Genomic DNA, 21,067 nt, shown 5'->3' with positions numbered 1-21,067 from the left:
ATTGTAAATAGTGCTGCAATGAACACTGGGGTGCATGACTCTTTTTGAATTATGGTTTTCTCAGGGTATATTCCCAGTAGTGGGATTGCTGGGTCATATGGTAGTTCTAGTTTTAGTTTTTTAAGGAACCTCCATACTGTTCTCCATAGTGGCTGTATCAATTTACATTCCCACCAGCAGTGCAAGAAAGTTCTCTTCTCTCCACACCTTCTCCAGCATTTATTGTTTGTAGATTTTTTTAACGATGACCATTCTGACCGGTGTGAGGGGATACCTCATTGTAGTTTTCATTTGCATTTCTCTAATGATTAGTGATGTTGAGCATCCTTTCATGTGTTTTTTGGCAATCTGTATATCTTCTTCTTTTTGGCAATCTGTATATCTTCTTCATGTGTTTTTTGGAAATCTGTATATCTGTATATCTTCCTTTCATGTGTTTTTTGGCAATCTGTATATCTTCTTTGGGGAAATGTCGATTTAGGTCTTCTGCCCATTTTTGGATTGAGTTGTTTGTTTTTTTGATATTGAGCTGCATGAGCTGCTTGTATATTTTGGAGATTAATCCTTTGTCAGTTGCTTCGTTTGCAAATATTTTCTCCCATTCTGAGGGTTGTTTTTCATCTTGTTTATGGTTTCCTTTGTTGTGCAAAAGCTTTTAAGTTTCATTAGGTACCATTTGTTTATTTTTGTTTTTATTTCCATTTCTCCAGGAGGTGGGTCAAAAAAGATCTTGCTGTGATTTATGTCACAGAGTGTTCTGCCTCTAAGAGTTTTCCCCTAAGAGTTTTATAGTGTCTGGCCTTACATTTAGGTCTTTAATCCAAAAAATTCACCAATTTTGATAAGTCTTTTTTTAAATGCATGCTGATTTGACAGCTGTCACATATAACCTAACAAAATTGTTTCAAATGAAGTTAAAGACAACTAAGTGCTGCTAGAGCCACCTTATGAAAAAAACCAAACGAAACTTTCGGCCCACCCAATATTTGTCTTTCTCTGTCTGACTTATTTCACTAAGAATAATAGTCTCTAGATCCATCCAGGTTGCCGCAAATGGCAATATTTCATTCTTTTTCATGGCTGAGTAATATTCCATTGTGTATATGTACCACATCTTCTTAAGCCAGGCATCTGTTGACGGGCGCTTGGGTTGCTGCCATGTCTTAGCTATTGTAAATAGTACTTTTGTCTTAGCATTTTCAATCAAAGCCTTGAGATCCACTTTGGTTGGACCAGTCCAGGCCGCCTGCCTGTGCCTGAACTATTCACTGTGGCCAGGGGCATGGTAAGGATTGACTGGCTTAGTCCCATGGTGCATCTCTGGTTACAGAATCACTTGGAATAAGCTTTTCCTGATGCACAAGTGTTCTCAGACAGAAATTGGGAGCTGCAGGGGAGACAGAAGGGAAACATGGATGCTGAGGTGGTACCCACGGATGTCTGATAGGAGGGGATGGCATGATTTTACAATGAGATTGATAAGTGGAGTTTACATTCAATTTCCTTTATTTTCGAGTTTTAGAATCAGAACCTGGATACTTTGGGTTGAACTTGAAGAAAGCCAAGCAGCAGCTGCAGCAGGACCATGCTTCTTTCATGTAACCCACTATCAACTCCGAGCAGGACAGGGCTCCTTCCATCCCATGTGTTTCCTAAGGAAAGCTTTTGCTTCTCAGCCCCAGAAATGATGGCGTTTTCTGGGGGGTCCAGAGGACCAGAAAATGGGGTTATTTTTTTAAAGCCCAAAGTAGAGTGGGGAAAATGTGCATTTTCCATTTACTGTGATATATTCTTTCTCAAATTGGGGAAAGAAATGCAAAGAATCAGGGGAGGGGAAGAAAGCAGAAAGAAATAATGTAAGTGAATACAGTACCATATTTCCTGGTTCAGACTGGCAAAAAGTAAAACTGCTTCTACGATGGCACAGGAAATTGTGATAGATGCCAAAACTAGAACAGAAAGCTTTTCTATAATTTTTATACTGCTTCATTTTATTTGTTTGCCAGTAATCCATATCACCTGTAAGAAAAGCACCATCTTAAAAGTTCTGGCAAAAATTCACTTCATTTCATGGGATAGAAGTTAGTAAAGCCACGGCTTTTCAGCAAGTATGAATTAGGACAAGTATTCAAATGGATCAGACCAAAACTGCTTTCTTTCTGTGTATAATGAGCATCTTAAGGGAGGAGTGAGAGCAGCCTCACAAACTCCATTATCAAATAGTTACTTTATTCAGAGAGCCTTATAAACCCCATTTAGCTTTAAGTATCTGTCACATCTAGAGGGTCTCCAAGGGAGGGGCTTCAATTTTCTTTAAGTTATGCGGTGCTGGGGAAAATTGGCTAGAGCATGTTGAAATTCTCTTCTTGCACAACTGCAGAAAAATATTTTTCTCTGAAGTTGCTTAAGATGATCTTTTTCAAAAAGCCAAAGCGTTTGAAATGTGTCCGCTGTGGCAAAGCCCCCTTGACAATTATTTATGAAGCGCTGAGGAGTGGTGGAATAGAAGGCAGCCAATGTTCTGGGTTACATTATATTCCCCCAAAAGATACGTTGAAGTCCAAACCTCTAGTACTCGTAAATGAGATTTTATTTGCAAATAAGGTCTTTGCAGATGTAATCAAGTTAAGATGAGGTCATACCAAATTGGGGTGGGCCTCAATCCAAAGACTGGTGTCATTTGGACACAGAAACAGAGGCAGAGAGAAGAACTACCCGTGAGGACAAAGGCAGAGATGGGATTGGTACAGTTGCCAGCCAAGAACACCAAGGATTGTTGGCAGTCACCTAGAAGCTAGGAAGAGGCAACGTAGAAGTCTTCCCTAGACCCTTCAGATGACACATGGCCCTGCCAGCACATTGATCTTGGACTTCTGGCTTCCGAAAGCATGAGAGAAGAAATTTCTGTTGTTTTAAGTTCCCCAGTGTGTGGTACGTCGTTGAGGCAGCCTGAGCAAACTCATACAGCCACTGTGGGCTCCAAGGTCTTCTCCCAGATAGAACAAGATTCACTCTCTTCCATCCTTGGCTCTGCAGAGAAACACAGGTCCTAAATTGCCAGACTGACTCAAAGTGACCTTGCAAATATCCCACTCTGCTGCTACGGCCACCTACCAGAGTCTCTGTGTCACTTCCCAATCTTGAAGAACCCCCCCAACCTTCTGAGTTAAGTCTCAGCAACCAGACAACACAACTTAGTTAGAACAGGGGAGATCTGGAGAGAGCAACAATACAGGCTCTGGTTTCCTGGGTATGAATTGACTCTGAGCCCAAGAAAATTTTGCATGTTCTGGTAGAAGGGCATTGATTACAAGATCTACTTCTGATATTTAATGACTGGAGCCTTGGATAAGACACTTAAGCTCTGTGAACCTCAGGCTCCTCATATGTAAAATGGGTCTATAATTCCTGCCCTGCCAATTTCTCAGGGTTGTTTGGGTATCAAATGAGAGCGAATATGAGTGAACCAGTTTGACATGGAAATTGCATGTAAATCTAAGCCATCGATTTTATCAGGGTGGCCACAAAACCCAGTTTCTAAGGGAGGGAGGGAGAAAGTGTGAGAGTAGGAGACTGTAGCAATACCAGGGTGTTTCTAAAGCAGAGCTCAGAATGAAGAGATCTGCCCAAGGTCAACCAACAGGACCAGAGATCTACAACTAGAATTTGGCTCTCTAAAATTCACTGCTCTGCCCCATTCCTGTCTCTCTCTCCAACAGACTCTACATATTTGGTTTTGGTTTTGGTTTGGGTTTGGGTTTGGGTTTTGTTTTATTTTTAAAATTTATTTATAATTTAATTTTTATTTTATATTGGGGTATAGTTGATATACAATGTTGTGTTACTTTCAGGTGTGGTTGCTTTCAGCAAAGTGGTTCAGTTATACATATACATATACCCATTCTTTTTCATATTCTTTACCCATATAGGTTATTACAGAATACTGAGTAGAGTTCCCTGTGCTATACAGTAGGTCCTTGTTGTTTATCTATTTCATATATAGTAGTATGTATATGTTAATCCCAAACTCTTAATTTATCCCTTCTACACACCTTTCCCCTTTGGTAACCATAAATTTATTTTCAAAGTCTGTGAGTCTGTTTCCGTTTTGTAAATAAGTTTATTTGTATCATCATTTTAGATTCCACACATTAGTGATATCCTATGATATTTGTCTTTCTCTGTCTGACTCACTTCACTTAGTATGATAAAGACTATACTTTCAGGGATCATTTCTATTAGTTCGTTACATATTTTCTTCTTTAAATTATTTTTTATAATTTAGGAAACTTCTGCTTCTGCTTCTCCCCCTCTCAATTCCTATCCTCTCTCTGTCCTTCCTTCTCTATTCCTCATCCTCTTTCTCTCCTTCTCAAACCCCATTTTTCTTTGGAAAAGTTTCAAGTAGAATGAATTCAGTGTTCTCAGCCAAGTCTCTGTATAAAGAGCTCACTATGTACTTTAACAGAAATTATCTCCTCTGAAGAATCCCTACTTTAATCTCCCCCAAGGCAGGTTTTTGTGGTGTTAGAACAAAATGACACAATTCTCTTCAAACTAAAAGCCTTATTAATTAGCATTCAGAAAGTCTTGCCACTTTCTCTTCTTACCTTTCTTGTAATTGGAGGCTTAATTGATTGGATGAGTTTCAATGATTTTTTAATAGCATGTGGTTATTAGGACCAATCAAATACTTCAGAATAATTGTCTTAACTTTTGAGGCGGGGGGTGGAGAGGGGGGGGACGGCAATAATCATCTCTAACATTGCTGGGATTTAAAGAACACATCTTGGCTGAGTTAAAACTTTTTTCTGTATAACATATGTCTCAATGGGGCTGGAACCAACATACACCTGGGCCAATAGCCTTTCATGGCAGATGTGGTCACAGCAGGTGACCCCAACCTGGGAGAGCATCTCTTTCATGTGAGGTCTCCTGTGGCTCAATGAAAAGCTTGATTGTTTCAGGGAGACCTGACTTAAAACCTGATTACAGGTATGGGGGAGAGACAATTGGATTATATCATGTTGTGTCATCTCACCCGGGAGATAATAACCACTCTCCCAGGCTGGAAACCCCTCCATCGCTTACTAACTGTGGGACATCAGAAAAGTGTAGGGGTCATGGGGTTCTCAGCAGCGGAAAGGAACTTAATGAGTCCAGCCCTTACCTGCCTCATCCGCAGGACAGAATGAATGTCAATAGCCCTGAAATCAAATTGCAAAACTATCCAAGTGGGAAGTGCTATTCTCCATGCAGTAAATGATCTGAATGCTCATAGAGAGACCTGAATGGGGTTGGAGGACATCCGCTGAACTATTACTTTCTTTGACTTAAACTTCAAATGAGCTTCCAGCCCAGTCTCTTCTTGGGAGCTGGCCTTGACATTGCAATTTAAAGGGGACCCTTCAGTCCTCCTGACATGCCCTTCCCAATTGATTTTGCACCACCCGCAAAGAAAGTGCTGTGCCCAGCAGTCTCCCTCAGCAAACCTAGTCCTTCAATCCCCCGTGGTCCTGCTGCTTCTGTGGGTGGTCTTGCTTGATGAAGGCAAAGCCTTAGAACACCAGTGAGGGGAAGACTGCCATCACCTTGGCACCTCAGGCACCCTACTGCCACTCCAGCCATGAGTGGCGGCGTACTTGCAGCCCAGACACTGCCGTCTGCCACTTTGATTTTTCAGGGACTGTGGACACCATGCCTCCATTTTCACCTTTGATCAGAAAGCTCAGAACAAAACAAAGCCCAGCCCCAGGACACACACCTTACTCCTGTCAAATCGCCCCTCTTTTCTAAAGGGCCCAGGGAACAAGGGGGGCTGTGCCTATCTCTTGGAGGAAGGATGCTCTGAGAGGTCTCAGAGCATTTGTCCTCAGCAACGGTGAGGTCCCTGCTCTGGGGCTTTGATGCAAACTTCCCTGCCGGGGAGGGGGATGGGGAGGCCATTCTTCAAAGGTGCTCAACCATAGGCTGGAGCCCTGATCCTTGGAGTGGGTGGGGGAGAAGCGGCAGGGACACAGAGGCCCTAGGAAGATTGGGGGTGACCATTCTGCCTTGAGAAGGAGAATGAGGCATCTTCTCTCCCGCCAACGCCTGCCTCACCTGTACCCCTCAGTGCAATCTTCCAGCAAAAAGGAGAACCACCTTCCCCTCCGTGGGCAGCTCTGGCCCTGCCTCCAAGGGCACATGAAGGTCATCTGTGGCCATCCCCTTCTTCCCCGCAGTTCTAGATTGCGGATTCCATTACTAAATTCATAAAATCAAGACAAGACTTAGCGGTCACATTGGAACCTGTTCAAGGTGACAAGCATTGAACCTGCGCTTAAAGATCCAGGAAATATAAGGTTTCCTGTGAACTCCTCAGTCCAAGAATGTATCTGGTTCTCCCAGATTCCCAGGACAGAAGCCTGGGAGTCATCCAGACTCCTCTGCCCGCCCTCCCGCCCCCCCGACCCCCGCACTGTCCTAGGCCTCTTCAGTCAGCCAGTAACTGCAGTCCATTTATCTCTAACTTTCTTCCAGGTCCGTGCCCTGGAGTCTGGTGCCCCTGTCAGGCTTAGTCCACACCTGGCTTCCTCCATCAGATTTTCTTTCTGTAATCTGCCCCGCTTCAACCTATATTTTCACACAGGCTGCACAGTGGTCTCTTTGAAAGCCGAATCTGACCATGTCACTCACTCGTGCGGAATCCCTGAGGAGCCCGTTATTGCCTCCAGGACAATAGCCGAACCCCGGCGCCTGACACCCAAGGTCCTTGAGGACGTGGCTGGCTTCCCCGGGAGCACTTCAGCCATTGCCCGGCACATTCTCTTTCTCCCCGTTACTGTCGGTCCTCAACTCAGGGGTGCACCGGATTTTTCCTATGGGTTACATTTCTGAAATTCAGACGTGTCTGAAATTGACATACACACTTCAATCCCCCACCCTCAGCCCCACCCCGAGAAACTGTTACTAGATCAATGGTGCGTCATATAATCACTAGCGTTTTGGATCAGAGGAGCCAGCATGGCAAGTGGCAGAAGTGACAATCAGTTCGGCAAGTGAGGCAGGAAATGGAGAGAGATGTTGTACTCTGGACTTTATCTGGTGGAGCCGCCTGAAAGGGGATGGGAAGGGTCAAACCGGTCTTTTGGCAAGATCTGTCTAGAAGTCCTGTGAAGAATGGATTGGAAAATAATGACAATGGAAGGGGGATGGGAGAGAGAACCAGACCTTAGAAGCGGAAATGTCTAGAGGACACTTTGCAGGTAGACCTTAAAGTATGGCCCATTAATGTACAGTTAGTGCAGATCAAGTGTGGGCAAACTTTTTCTGCAAAGGGCCAGTTGGTATCTCAAACTAATGAGGGTCTTTAAGATATTCCGAAAAGCCTGTTCCCTAATCCTGCTTTAGTAATCGAGTGCACTGTCCAGTCCTTTCTAGCCAGCAAGCATCTCCCTTAACCTGAACCTCACGTTTAATTGGTATTTGTATCCTCTTTGCTCTAACATTCATGGACGCCAGGCACAGCTTTAAGTACCGTAGATAATTCAAAACTAATTAAGACTCCAGGAACTCGAAATCTAGTAGAAGAGAGAGACCTGCTAAACAACCAGAAGAGGAATTCAAACACGCTGTACAAGAGGTATGAACCAAGGGCCATGAGAATACAGAGGAAGGAGGGGGCTTCGTTCTTCCTGGTCCAAGGGAAGGCTTTGCCGAGGGATAACATTGGAATTGGTCCTTGAAAGATGGAGTAAGGTTTGTTTGTCCAGGAAGAGGAGACAGCTTGAGCAGAGACACAAAGGTGAAAGTGGTGTGTTCTGGAACAGCAAGGGGGCTGGGGGGAGAGAGCTGGGGCCGAATGAGTGAGTGCAGAGCCTGGAGGAGAGATTAGAAAGGCAGGTGGGGGGCTAGACCGTGAAGGGCTTTGCACACCTTGCAAAAGCTGTGGAGTCTGATCCTGAAGGCACAGCAGGCTGAACAGAGACAAATAACGATTGCTCCCCAAACCTTGAATACTAAACTTTCACAGTGAAATTAAAAAAAAAAAATCGCTCTAAAACTCGGTTCTCTTGCCTTCTCTGCTCTGACATCTACTTCAGCGGCAGCTCCAGCCACGTCTCAGAAACACCCACACCACCAACCCCCTGTTCTGTTCAACCGCTCTTTGCAATGAAAACGCCTCTTCCAGTTAAATGTGAATTTTGGATCTCATTGATCTATTTCCACTTATTACCAACAGCGGTTGGAAGATTTGCATGGTGAAAGGTGGGAAGACGAAATTGTCTTCTCCTTGGAGAAATCATCTGTGCACCTGCCGTTTAGAAATTATTCCAAGTTCACGCTCCGTGAGAAAAGTTACAAATTGTTCCCTGGCATGGAGGTAATGTACCCGTCCACAGGAGACCTCGCTCATGTCTAGGTGTGTTATCAGCTGCAACACCCCCTTGGTGTGGCCTTGGGGAAGCAAATGAAGAGTCATGGATCAAGGTCACTGCCAGGCATTCATTCATTCACTTATCAAATATTTATTAACAACTGCTTAGGTGCCCAGCACCAGGCAAATTGTACTAGGAGGTACACACACGTGAATTGAAAAGCACAAGTCTTCCCCCGCTAGAATATAAGGTCCGTGGAGCAGGGACTTGGCTTGTCTGATTCACTGCTTTATTGCCAGTCCCTATAATGGTACCCAGCACATAGTAGGGGGTGTCAGTCAGTATTTACCAAGTGAATGAATAAAGGAATGAAAGCGTTTATATTGTAATGGAAAGAATACTGGAAACCTAGGTTTGAATCCTAGAATCTGTGCATGAGCAAGCCATACTCGTACATATTTTTATCTATAAAAATGACTTCCTTCACCAATTAAAAGTTGAAGCTTTGATCCTAATAATATTGAATACCTGTAGTTCCATATCATGTCCCCATATATCTTTATCTTCCTGAATGGGAGAAACCAATCTAACAAAATACTATAAACGACATGGTTTCTGAAATGCCATCATCTACTACTCTCCAGGTCCCAGATAATACCAACTGATACTAGGAACAGGGAAAATTGAGACTCCAACAGAATAGAGAATGAGTAACTGCTTTTTTTCTTTGTTGGCGTGGTGTTCAAGAGCCAGGGGAAGGACAGAAGTCCGACCAATTCCTGCTCTACCACAGCTGTGCGGTGCCAGTTGATGGAATTTTGTCTAGCCCCCTCATTACACAGTCAGCAAAGAGACATGATCAGCAGAGCTGGGCGCGCCACCCCCGCTCCCCTTTGCGTTTTGGTCAAGTGAGTCGTGGTAGTCAGCAAGCCTGCCCTTCCTGGGCAGTTGTAACAGTTCAGATAATAGGCCCACAGACGTCAGCCCTGCATTTATCCGCTCACAATGGCTCAGTTCGGCACTGCAGCATTATTGCAAGCCCACTTTGAAACAAACACGCCTTGAAACACACACAAATGTGTCCCCGTGCCCCCGCCTCTGCTGGAAACTTTAAAAGACACCTCAGCGAAACCAAGCTGGGCTGTAATGAGAAGGGGCTGTTCCTGAACACGAGGCAGAGGCTGGCAGAATCTTAATCAATAAACTGAAATGCCAGGTGAGTTTGAGATGCAGGGGCGGACCGTGGATGCCTGGTCCTGCCTGGCTTGCAGAGTGCCAGCTGATAGGGTTTTGCCCAGACTTGGTCACAAATGTAGGCAGAGGGCGTGTGCGACCTGAGATGTTTCACGATGTCCTGTTTAGATGAAAATGTCATCCTCCTCCTCCCTGACAATCGCCTTTCATGCCTGAAGAGTCCAATTTCAGGCCAGTCTTTTAGATTATTAGAGGCACTGGGTCCCTAAAGCTTCTCTCTAAATAATGGAAGGAGGGATGTGCTTACTGTCGTCACAGCAGTAGCAGCTGTGCTCTGATACTGTTCACAGTTACAAGGGGCCTTTGCGAGTTTGTCATTTAACCCTCGCAACACCCCGATTGAGGTAGGTGAGGCAGAGACTCCCACATTTATAGATAAGGAAATGAGACTCATACGGGTTCAGTGACTTGCTCAGGGTCACCAGCAAATACACATTAGAACCAAGAACTCTCATGGTTGGGATTGACTCAAAGCTCATCTAGTCCCGGGTATCTCTTGTCAGATGCCTCTTATATCCTAGACCGGCAGTCACCTCACTTCTGCGTGGATGCTTCCAGGATGGAGTTTACTTCCTCACAAGACAAGCGCTCCATTCCACTGTTGGTTAAGCCTCATTGTCATTCTGTTCTCCTTTATATTATGGAGCCCACATCTGTCTGCCTTTATCTTACAACCTTCTTTGGATACATGGAATAGGTTGAGTCCTTCTACCTGAAATCGTTTCTGTTTGAGGATCATTCCTATGTCTTCCACTCCCAGGTCTTCTTTAAGCCAAAAAATTCCCCAGAGTTTTGAGATACCCTCACTCTCACTGTCACCCTCCTTTGATTGTTTTAAATTGTTAATATTCTTTTAAAAACAGAAGCCATCAGAACTTGACATGATAGTCTACCTGTGGCCTGAGAAACAGAGTAGAACTGTGACTATCACCTCCTCGGATTAGGACCCTGTGCTTGTTTTAATGCTACCAGAGCCTGCATAAAATCTGCCCTTCACCTAGAATAGTGAGATGTAGGGAAGGTAAGATTTGATAAAAGAATCATAGAATAATGGGACACAGGAAGGGTAAGATTTGCCAAGAAAATCCTGGAACAGTGAGACCTGGGAAAGGTGAGATTTGATAGGAGGAAATCAGAAAAGCATGGAATGCCGCGGTGGAGAGGTTACCCTTGGAGACAGGCTGGTGGGGACCTTGTGGGTGCTGGAGCTGCTAGAAAGGGCAGTCAGAGAGTCTAAGAAAAGAGGCCCTGGGGTCAGCCATACACCCACCTTCTCTGCCCTCCCCTGCAAGGCCCCAAATTCAAGAACTGCAATTGCTGACTAAGCTGCTTCAACCCCCCCATCTTGTGATTGCCAGGGTGACCGAGGACACATACAGCAGAAATGGCTAGTGGTCCACAAAGTCTGTCCTCTCCTGCCATTCGTTAGAGATTAATAGAGTTATAGGTGAACATGTGGCCACATAACTAGAGATGATATTTCCCAGCCCTCCTTGTAGGTAGGTGTGGCCATGTGACATTCTCACCAGTGGATTGTGAGCCACGTGCTGGTCTAGGCCTTAGAAAACTGGGTGGGGCTCCTCCATGACCTTCTCTCCCTCCCCCCAACCCCACCAGCTGGAATACAGGATGTGGCAGGGACCCAACTTCAACCGTACCCAAGAGGATAAAACCTGCAGCAGTGGTTCTCAAACTTGATCTCATTGGAATCACCAGATGGGCTTGTTAAAACACAGGTTGCTGGGCCCACCCCCAGGGTTTCTGCAGGGGGGGTCTAATAATTGCATTTCCAACAAGTGATTTCTAACAGGAGATACTGCTGCTGTCCATGGGGAGTCTGCAAATGACACCTTAACTTCTGCCTCAAGGGATTGCCTGAGTTTATAGACACAGTGAAGACATCAAGGACTGGACATCAGACCTGGGTACAAAGAGGCACCTCTGAAGGATTCCTGAACCATACAGGGCAGAGGACCCAGGAGAAAAGCCTGGGCATTTGGTCAAGCTGGCATGGAGAAGGGTGAGCTGTGCTTTGGCCCCTGCTGTCCGGTGATACAGTTTGCATCTCTGAGTGCATGAAGCAGGATGTACCAATGACTCAAGATTTTGCTCCTTTCAATTCTTTGAGGCTGTGCTCTGCTCATCTGATGGGATCTTGGGGAGTGTCACCTTGGACTTGGGGTGCTGGCCACCGCTGACCTGGGAGGGGGAGCTGCATTTCCTCTGTCCACCCAGCAGACCCCCAGCTGTCAGCTCTGATTCTGTCCTCCTGGGGTGTCTGCTGCTCGTCTGGCTGCAAGTCCCCCAGGCTGGCTCGCTGGGGGGTCCTGTCAGGAGCAGCCCATTGAACGCCCCCTCTGCCCCCAGGTACTGTGCCAACTGTTCTCTGCGCTTTCTCCCATTTTGATCTAGTCATTTGTTTTATTCATATACTTATATCTGGATTCGTCTCAAAAGGATTTTAAGGTAAATTTGTTTTCCAACCCTCACAAAAGCCTGTGAAGTAAGGATTATTATTTCCATTTTAAAGTCCATGAACTGCTGCTTAGAGAGGGGATGTAACACAGCTAGTGGGCACAGCTAATGGCAGAACTGGGACGGAACATTGGTCTTTTTGACTCCAAATTGTATTCTCTTTCTTTCCCCCAATAGGCCTTTTTTAACAGCTGTGAAAAATTGATACATATAAAAGAACATATGTAAAGTACATGTAGGTTATAACCCGTAACAAAAAAATGCCCTCCAGGAACCAAGGCGAGCTGAGGGCGTTGTAGTTTTTTGTCCTGTAACTCTCACCTCCCCTGGGAGGCAGGCATGCCATGCTCAGAATGCAGACGGAGAAACCAAGGTGCTGGGGCTCTCCCAACCAGGCCAAGGTCCCAGGTGGGGTCCCAGGGTGACCTGAGGTTCACAGAGCCCAGGGCTTCCTATTCTGTCTGCTTGTCACGCCCTCTGGGCCCATTTTGGAACATGTAGATCCCTGATCTCCAGCCCTGACCTTGTAGATCAGAATCTCCAGAGCTGTGGCCCAGGAAGGTATTTTTTTCGAAACTCGGGTGCCGCTGGCCCACAGGCCTGGATGGGGGACTAAGTTCTCCAGCCCCAGGCTACAGCGAGTGAAGGGGGATCTGGGGATGGAGCCTCAGAGCTGCAAACCGACCTACTTGACTTTGCTGCCTCACGATTCTCAGCGACTTGCAGCCATGGAAGGGCCTCAGGGTGGGATACGGGGCCCTCCTGATACAAACTTGTAAACCCTTTCCCACGCAAAGGGCACTCCACCCCAAAGGCTGTCATTGCCACATAAGGCCAAAGTTAACGAATGAGTAGTGAGGGTTTCTAATATTTGTTGTTTAGAAGGTAAAATGAGCCTATTGCTAGAGCTGACTGAGGACTCTTAGTTCAGCATTCTACTAAGAAGTCTGGCTGTCACCCAGCTCTTGGCATCAGAGGTGCCTGGGAATCCTGCAACGCTGGAGAAGAATACACGCTGCCAGAGTCCCACTGGTGCTGCCTTGCGCTTTTCAGCTTCGGCAGCGTCCGTGGCGTTGGTGGCGAGCTGTCTGGTTAACACTGTGGTGTGCGGTGTTGCCTATCTGCATCAGCTGTTTGAGGAGTTTATAATCTTCCAATAACTCCATGCTAATGTTATATTCACAGGCAAACTGTCCACACCCCTGTTGCAAAGGCAGCTGTGAACATGCACCTCGGCTCCCTTGAATTTGCTTGGATGGTAGCATCACATGTTACTGCGCAGCTCCTTTTCCCTTAAAACTCGGGACGGCTGGGGGCAAGTGGTCCATGGGGCATCTTTTATCCAAGCAGGTCACCAGTCGACAAAGTTTGAGAGCCATCGGCCCAGAGGTGTCAACTCTTAGAGCCGGGAGGTACCTCAGCCCCAAAGTCAGGGAACCTCAGAATCCACTATGGTTTCTTTAACAAAGTAGACTCAAGAGGTAGTTTCTCTTCTAAGACTAAGGCCAGGCGCATGTACAGAGGCTGCCTGCCCAGTAACATGCTATTTCATTTACAGCAGCCTGAGAGCGTAGCTTGTGTGTGTTAATATTGGATTATTTCTCTTCATAGTTAGCTGCCTCCTCACTTCCCTGTTTCCATGGCAACACTTCTCAAACACCACTTGCACTCTGAATACACAATGTAAACAACCTTCAGTTGAACATTTCCCAATTTAGGGGTTTGGAGCCACAGCCAGCAGGCCTGCCATTAGGAATAAAGGTGAGACCCCAAACCTGGGAAACTGCTCAGAAGCGGCGTGCTGGGGGGTGCTGGGGGGACACGCAGCAAAGGACTCCTGAGCCAGGTCTTTGATGGACAAGGGGCCCAAAGGTCACTCACTAACACTCTGTTCTTTCTTATTATATGAGGGGCTCAGGGTGACTTACTGAACTGGCAGGGACTCCTCTGTCACTTAGAGATGAGGAAACTGAGGCTTGGAGAAGGGAAGTGATTTTGTTATTGTCACACACTTGGTGATGGAGACGAGACCAGAACTAGGGTGTGTCCAGGAACTGCACATGTTCACCCAGCATTCGGTTCCCCAGCCCCCTTGTGCTCATGGCAGACATTGTTGGTCCATCCTGGAATTCTTTCCCACGGAGCCTAGACTCATACTTCTCCATTTTAGCACAGTGCTCTGGGAAGTCATTGTCAGTTGATTGGAAACGGCACGTGAGATGATGTTCAGTTGCCATTCCAGCATGACCAGTACTAGATCCAGTACTGCAAAGAGAATGGCATTAGTGTAGGTCACTCATAGGTTTCAGAAGCCTGGAGAGCCAAGAAATAGGAAGACAAAGCAGGAAGGAAGTAACTCAGCTAAGCATCTTCCGTGAGCCAGACGCTGACGGAGGTTGGTGCTTCCATATGCATGCTCTTGTCTCACCTTTGAAACTCACCAGATCCCCATTCAAGGGGAGTCAAGGGTTGGTCAGTCCAGACAACAATCAACACGGGGGGCAGAGAGAAACTAATTGTGGACCTAGCCAGAAACATAAGACAAAGCAAGTCCGTGACGGGCTCCAAGGACTGGATGGGGGAAACCAAGATCAAAGGACAAACCCAGCGGGCAACAGCGGGGCCAAAAATGGGAGACGAAGCCCAGTGCTGGTGGGTGTGGAGTCTGGGGGGCAGCACAGCCGACGGGCAGAAGTGGGGAGGGGTGGGGCGGAGTGCAGGGACCTTAGAGAGGCAGGTGCCTGGCGAGGGTGCTCCCTTTTTCCAGGGATCTGGTACAGGGGTACTGCTGGCTGTCCAGAGCTGCCTGACATGCGGCTTCCTCGGCAGATGGTGGTGACATTATCTGTGCCTCTTGTCTTGAGAATTGCCTCCTCTGGGCTTGCTGGCTGCAGGAATGTCCCCCAAGGCAGCCCAAACCGGCACCCCACCTCTTCTTGAGGGAAAGGCACTGATCCATCCAGACAGGGGTGTCCGGAGGAAAGCCACGTGTCCTTTTTCCCAAGTGCATCATGTCAGCCCAGAGGTGCTGTGAGGGCCTCAGCAGGCTCTGGGCTCAGGTGGCTCCACTATAGGAACTCCCTCCACTAAAGAAAATAGGGACTCAGCCCGCTATCCGGGGAATGGCTCAGGACCCCACTAAAGGCATTGCTTTTTTCCTTTCATCAAAGGAGATATTTTTCTTTCCAGTTTCTACCCACACGTAGTAACGCACACAATTTTCGCATAGTTATAAGCATGATAAGGAGGATTGTTGAGTTTTTTAAAATAGAAAAACCTCAGACCTTTTCCATTCAATGTCTTAGCAACCCTTAGCATCCTTTGATTTCTGAGCAAATGATCACATGATTGCTGTGTCTTTAGCAAAGAACCAAAGGACACTCTTGGCCTTAAGAAGTTGAGGAGAGGCTCAGATAGCGGGGCCAGGAAAATGCCATCAGCGGTGTCCTATGGGAGTAGGTTGCAGTTCCTAAGAGTCAAGATTTTGGGACGTGGGCAGGGAGGGGGGATTCCCCCATTTAGTCACAGACCAGGCTTTGGAGCAGTGGGAGGATGGAGTCCATCATTTGCAGGTTTTAAACAAGCAAACGGAAGGGGAGGTTCATCCCTAATGTAGTTGGTGCACAGCTTCCCAGGGGCCCTGAGCCTGCCCCTCTCAACCATCAGAGTGGATTTGGTTTTGCTGATTACAAAGGTGTGCACTGGGGATGGGGTTTTGCCAGTTGTCTGTACTCCCAGGGATGGCACATTGGGTTTCCCCAGTGATGCTGTAAATGTCCCTGAGAGCCAGGCCTAGGCTTCAGGTCCCCATTCCATAACCTGTGCTGGGCTGGTCTTGCCTGGGGCCCTCGAAACGAGCACGCCACGCCCTCAGGGTATCACCCTGGAAGGAAATCCACACGTCCGTTGGGGCTCTGGGCTGTGATGACCTGGGGAGTGCGTCTGAGCATTAAACCTGGGGCACTGACAATGCCCTCTGCCCTCAGTGCCTCTGATATTGTTTCTGCTTTCTGTTCTCTTGCCTCCTTTTAGAGGAAAGACAAGGTTGAGGACAGCGCTGCCCTTCCTGTCCTCAGAGAAGACCTCTGTGCTGGGCAGTTTGCCAAATGGAAAGAGCTACGAGCCAGGGAACCAAGGCCTGGCTTCACCACTGACTCACTGTCACCCTGGGAAAGGCATGCCCCTTTTCTGGGCCTCAGTTTCCCCATCTGTAAAGTACAGGGATTGGGCTATAGCAGGATTCCTCAAAGCACCAGTGCTATGGGGTTATTAACTGGTGATAGGAGCAGAAAGGAAAGCGGGGCCAAATCAGTTTGGGAAATGTTGAATTTAGCAAAATAAAAATGCTCCATTGCTGCGGATCTTCTCAGAGCCTTTAATACACTTTGTGGATTTCCAAAAGGAGATTATAGCATAAGGTATTTCCAAAATTTGTTTAAACATAGACCCTCTAAACCTTTTCAGTGTCAGTATTAGAATTCTCTTTCTCTCCTTGGAGAGCCAGCAAAGTCATTGATCTTCACTTCTTTGAGCATCTAAGGCTGTTTGGTTTTTCAGTTTGTTTCTAAAATATAAATAGTCCTTGGTGAGGTCTTGGGGGTGGGTGAGGATCCACCTTAAACCAGAGGTTCTTGAAAGTCCTTAGAAGATGGCTTTGGGGGAAGGGTTCCACTCCTGCAGAAATGGTATGCAAAAGCTGATGTGTCTAGTTTGTACACTCTCCTGGGGTGGGGGGCTCAGAGTCTATAGCATTCATCACATTTTCTAAGGCATCTGTACCCCAAAGGTGGTGATGCATTGTGTTCTAATTCTTGGTAGAAATCATTTGATTTTGTAGGAATTTGGACAAGACTTTGATATCTTGATTGGAATCAGGGCAGTTGGGCTCAGGGAACAGAAGTGACAGGAAAGTGGACAGAAGATGGGGAAAACGAGAGGGACCAGCAGTGACTCCATCCCGGGCAGGGCATGGCCTCCCCAAATTCTTCCCTGGTCCCACTATGAATCTAAAAATCATCACGTGGTTCTTGGCTATGGAACTCAGCTACTGAATATTAATGCTCTGTGGCAGGGAGAAAATTACCGCTGTCCCAGAAAGGCTCCATCTTTCACAGGTCACCGGGGCTCCATTTGTTAAATTGTTGCCCAAGGGCACAAATGTCCTGCAAGTATGTGTCTCCTCAAGGTCAGATACTTTCTCTTCCTCAAAGACACCGGGGTCTCCACCTCAGACTCCCTCCATGCAGACCGGAGAGGTTGCTGAAAAGGTGAGAAGTGGTGGCAGGAAACTTCCCTCCTCACAGAGACTAGCCTGCCCACAAATGTATCCGAAGGCGGTGGGGCATTAGTGGGGTGCCTGAGAGAAGGTTCTGTTGGAACCAAAACCGAAAGACCAGATCCACAGAGGGAGACTTTGAAGTGTTAATTCAAAAGCAGAGTTCTCTGACGGACTACCAACCGTCCTTGGATCACCGGCCTTTGCAACAGAATACTAAGCATGAGTTTACACATTATTATTTACCAGCGGCCTGAGGGATTAGAATTCTCTTGGCTTGAATGGCCTCATGACTGTTCACACACATGACCCCACGGAGCACAGGGTTAGCAGTCGAAGGGGAGAAGGTTACTTACTGCGTGTGTTCTCACAAAAGCTCTTTCTTTCTCTCCTTGGAGATCTTCTGAAATATCTCCACACCGCAGGTAAGAATTTGCTTTCAGAACCTGGTTTAAAAGGGGGAAGAGAGAAAGGACAGGCCTCAAAGCTAACTGACAGCGTTCATCCGAAATCCTTTAAATTAATTGAAAACGCTGAGTCACACCCACCCATTGTATAACAGCCATTTACCCACATTGCGTAGCAGCCATTAAAGTATCAGTGTTACTTTGGGGGGCACTTTATTATGCCACCCAGTGGTAAATCTCCTCTGGGGCCCCCTCTTTTTTTTTAATTGCCCAAAAGAGTCGCAATTTGCTAATTTATTATCAAATGGGCTGAGTCTGGGTTGATCCCAGCCTCCTATTCAGCTTTTTGCCTCAGCACAAGGATGGTGGACCATGTGAAAGTTGGTGTCCAGCCTGAAAGCCATGCTTGATATTTTAAAAACATTTTGAATTATCTACAAAGGCAGAACCACCAATCCATCACCTAGCAGGCGTTACAGGATGACTTACACGTGCAGGCGGGTGAGCTCTGAGCTTCCGTCTCTCTGTGTCTTTTCTGGGTCTCAGTTTCCCCCTCTGTCAAAGGAGAGCTTGGACGGGAAGATGCATTCTTGAGGCAGGACGATGAAGAGCAGAGATCCTGGACCCAGTCTGCCTGGCTTCGAATCCCCGCTTTGTCACTTACCAGCTGTGTGACTTTGGGCAAGTTACTTAACCACTCAGAGCCTTGGGCTCCTTCATCTGTAAACTGATGATTACAGAATTGTTGGGAGGATTAAAAGGGTTGCTAGATATAAAGTGCTTTGAACACTGCTTGGCCCCGAGCAAGGATAGGTAAATGTGATATACTGTTAGGATTGTTCTTGTTGGGGCCCTGGGGAGATGACTCTTTGTGCATGGCACTCATCACCCACCACTCACCATTTCCTCGGCTCCCTGGGCACACTGCTGGACCGTATTTCCCGCCTCCCTTGCGGCCCTGGCCACTTGACAGAGTTCTAACCCCAGAATGTGGGTGGAAGTGAAATCGCCACGTCCAGGTCTGACTCATAAAAACCTTCCCTGGGGGGTGGATTTTCCATGTCTCTCCCGCTCTGCCATTTCAGCGCAGATGAGTTTGGCACCCCTGGAGGCCCAGCGCTGAAGATGGTGTGGCCACGAGAGGGAAGAGACCAGGAGCTCTGACTAACCGCTTGGAGAAGAGCTGCCTGCCTCTACGCCCAATTCGGACTTCGTTTGGGTGAAGAATAAACTTCAGCGGTGCCAAGCCAGTGAGGTCTGGGGGCAGCTAGAGTTACTGCATCCAGGCGCTGGGCTAGTGTGGACGTTTATGGAGACTCAGACATCCTTCCCGAGGGGTCGAACCTGCTTGTGGTTGTTCAATTTCCTGTCTCCAAGTTTCTGATGTTATCTGGGTAACTGAGCCAAAGGACACCCAGTTCTCTGGCTGGGGACAAGAGCTTGTATGTCCAGCAAGCACTAGCCTGGGCTCTGGCAAGCTCCCCACAGACAGCTGCCTGAGCTGGCTGCCCACACTTTCTGGACAATGGGGCCGAATTTCTGCCCAGATGCCATGGGGAGCTACTCAGGTTCCCCGGGCAGTAGCCCATGTTCAAAGTATTCCATTTCAGTTCTCAGATCTTGGTCCTCCCCCGTCTTCCCCTATGGCTCTCCCTTGAGTGGGAATTAGCAGGAGCGTTTGTACAGAAGCCTCCGAAGTGGGCAAAGTGAAACTTCCTCATTAAAACTCAAAATGTAACACCTTCCCCAACAAAGCCAGGGCTAGAAGGACGCTGGCTGTGTTACATTGTCTACTGGTGGGGAGTGACTTGCTGACGGTGTCCCTGAGTTGGAGACACGTGTGTCGCAACGGTCCCAGAGGCATTTAGTAATTCCCCTTGTGGCGGAATCCCTCTCCCTTTGATGAAAATCTCCTCCAATGCTTTCTCTGTCCCTCTCTCCCCGCCCTTGTCATTTTTCCCCTGGCACGACCGTCATTTCTACCCATGTATTCAGGCCCCTCCAGAGATGCAGAGAGGCCAGGGCTTTTGAGACCTGAGCCATTAGAAAGAAATAAAGAAATATGAAAACAAAATAGAGTACTTTCACAGAAAAACAAAAACCCAAGCTGCTGTAGCCTTTGGCTGCTCAGTACACCAATTATAAAGGAAAATCCGGCTTTTGTGCAATGTCATGTTTCATAGTGAGCGTGGAGAGGCCAATCCAACAGCAGAACATTAGCAAGGGTCTAAAGTGGAGACACCTATGCGCCATGTCCCTTGCCAAAGAGCCCTTCCTACTGTCCCTTGGGGTAAGCCCTACCTGCCTTATTCCTACTCTCAGACTGACAAGCTCCAAGCGATCAGAGGGGCAGTGGGTGCACTCGGGGGTCTGCACCTTGGAGTGGAGGCTTGAACTGTGACTTATTACCCTGGGGATCTTGGCCAAGCCACTTAGTCTCCTTAAGTCACAATTTCACATCTGTGGTGGAGGCTGATAGTTGCCCATCCAAATCCCTCCTCCTCTGCTTCCACAGTAACAGGATTCTCCCGGGCACAGGCTGCTCAGGTAGGCATTTTCAACCTTTCTTGGGTAGGCATGGTCATGTGACTAAGTTTCCACCAATGGTCTGTGAGAAGTGACACAGGCTGGGGCTGGGACTTCTGACATTGGGTGTTCCTGCATTGTGCTCTCCTCCTCCGTCCTGTGGACTGAAACCCAGGTGTGCTGGTGAATCAGCTTCGACCGTGAAGATGATGAGAACGCCCTAGAGGATGGCAGAGCCACCACGTGGCAGGAGCCTGGGTCCCTGAGTGATGAGGAGGAGTAGAGCTACCTTAAAAACCTGGATGGCTCTATGGGGACTCTTGCATAAAAGAAACTCCTTGTTCTCTATGACACTCGAGTGCTGGATTTCTTTTCCATAGTAGGTTAGTCTTTAACTGATAACATTCTTCATAGGCTTATGGTGTGGTAAGTTATATAAGGGTAAAGTGCTCTACAGTTAGGTGTTCAATACATGGTGAGCAAAGGGATTGGTCATTCCCTTGTTTAAATCCAAGAAATCTGAGAATCAGATTTACAAAACATAGAGCAGCTGCATGACTTGATTTCAGGGAACCCCCAGGCTCAGCCTGTTTGAGCATCTTTCCTCTGCTAGTTGGCCTTGGCTGAGAGTTCCCACCATCAGTGAGTAACCAGGAGATGACCAGGAAGGAAACAGGGATATCATATATAGCCTTCTATCTCTACCCAAAGAGCTAGTTAGCACACCTATCAGAACGAGTAGCTGTAGCATGGTGTGGTTGGTGAAGGGT

General features: G+C 47.2%; 1 long non-coding RNA gene across 1 annotated transcript; it reads left to right on the top strand.

The window, feature by feature from the left end:
• Positions 1 to 17,551: 17,551 nt before the first annotated feature.
• On the top strand, positions 17,552 to 20,645 carry LOC309625299. Its single transcript, XR_014242437.1, has 2 exons — positions 17,552 to 17,789; positions 18,318 to 20,645. It is a non-coding gene; the product is annotated as an uncharacterized lncRNA (long non-coding RNA).
• The last annotated feature ends 422 nt before the right edge of the window (positions 20,646 to 21,067 follow it).

The sequence above is a fragment of the Balaenoptera borealis genome (assembly GCF_965194805.1).
Source record: "Balaenoptera borealis genome assembly, chromosome: 3".
In the NCBI taxonomy this organism is placed as follows: Eukaryota; Metazoa; Chordata; class Mammalia; order Artiodactyla; family Balaenopteridae; genus Balaenoptera; species Balaenoptera borealis.
Note: the sequence above shows the minus strand (reverse complement) of the source record. Positions and strands in the feature narration are given on the sequence as shown.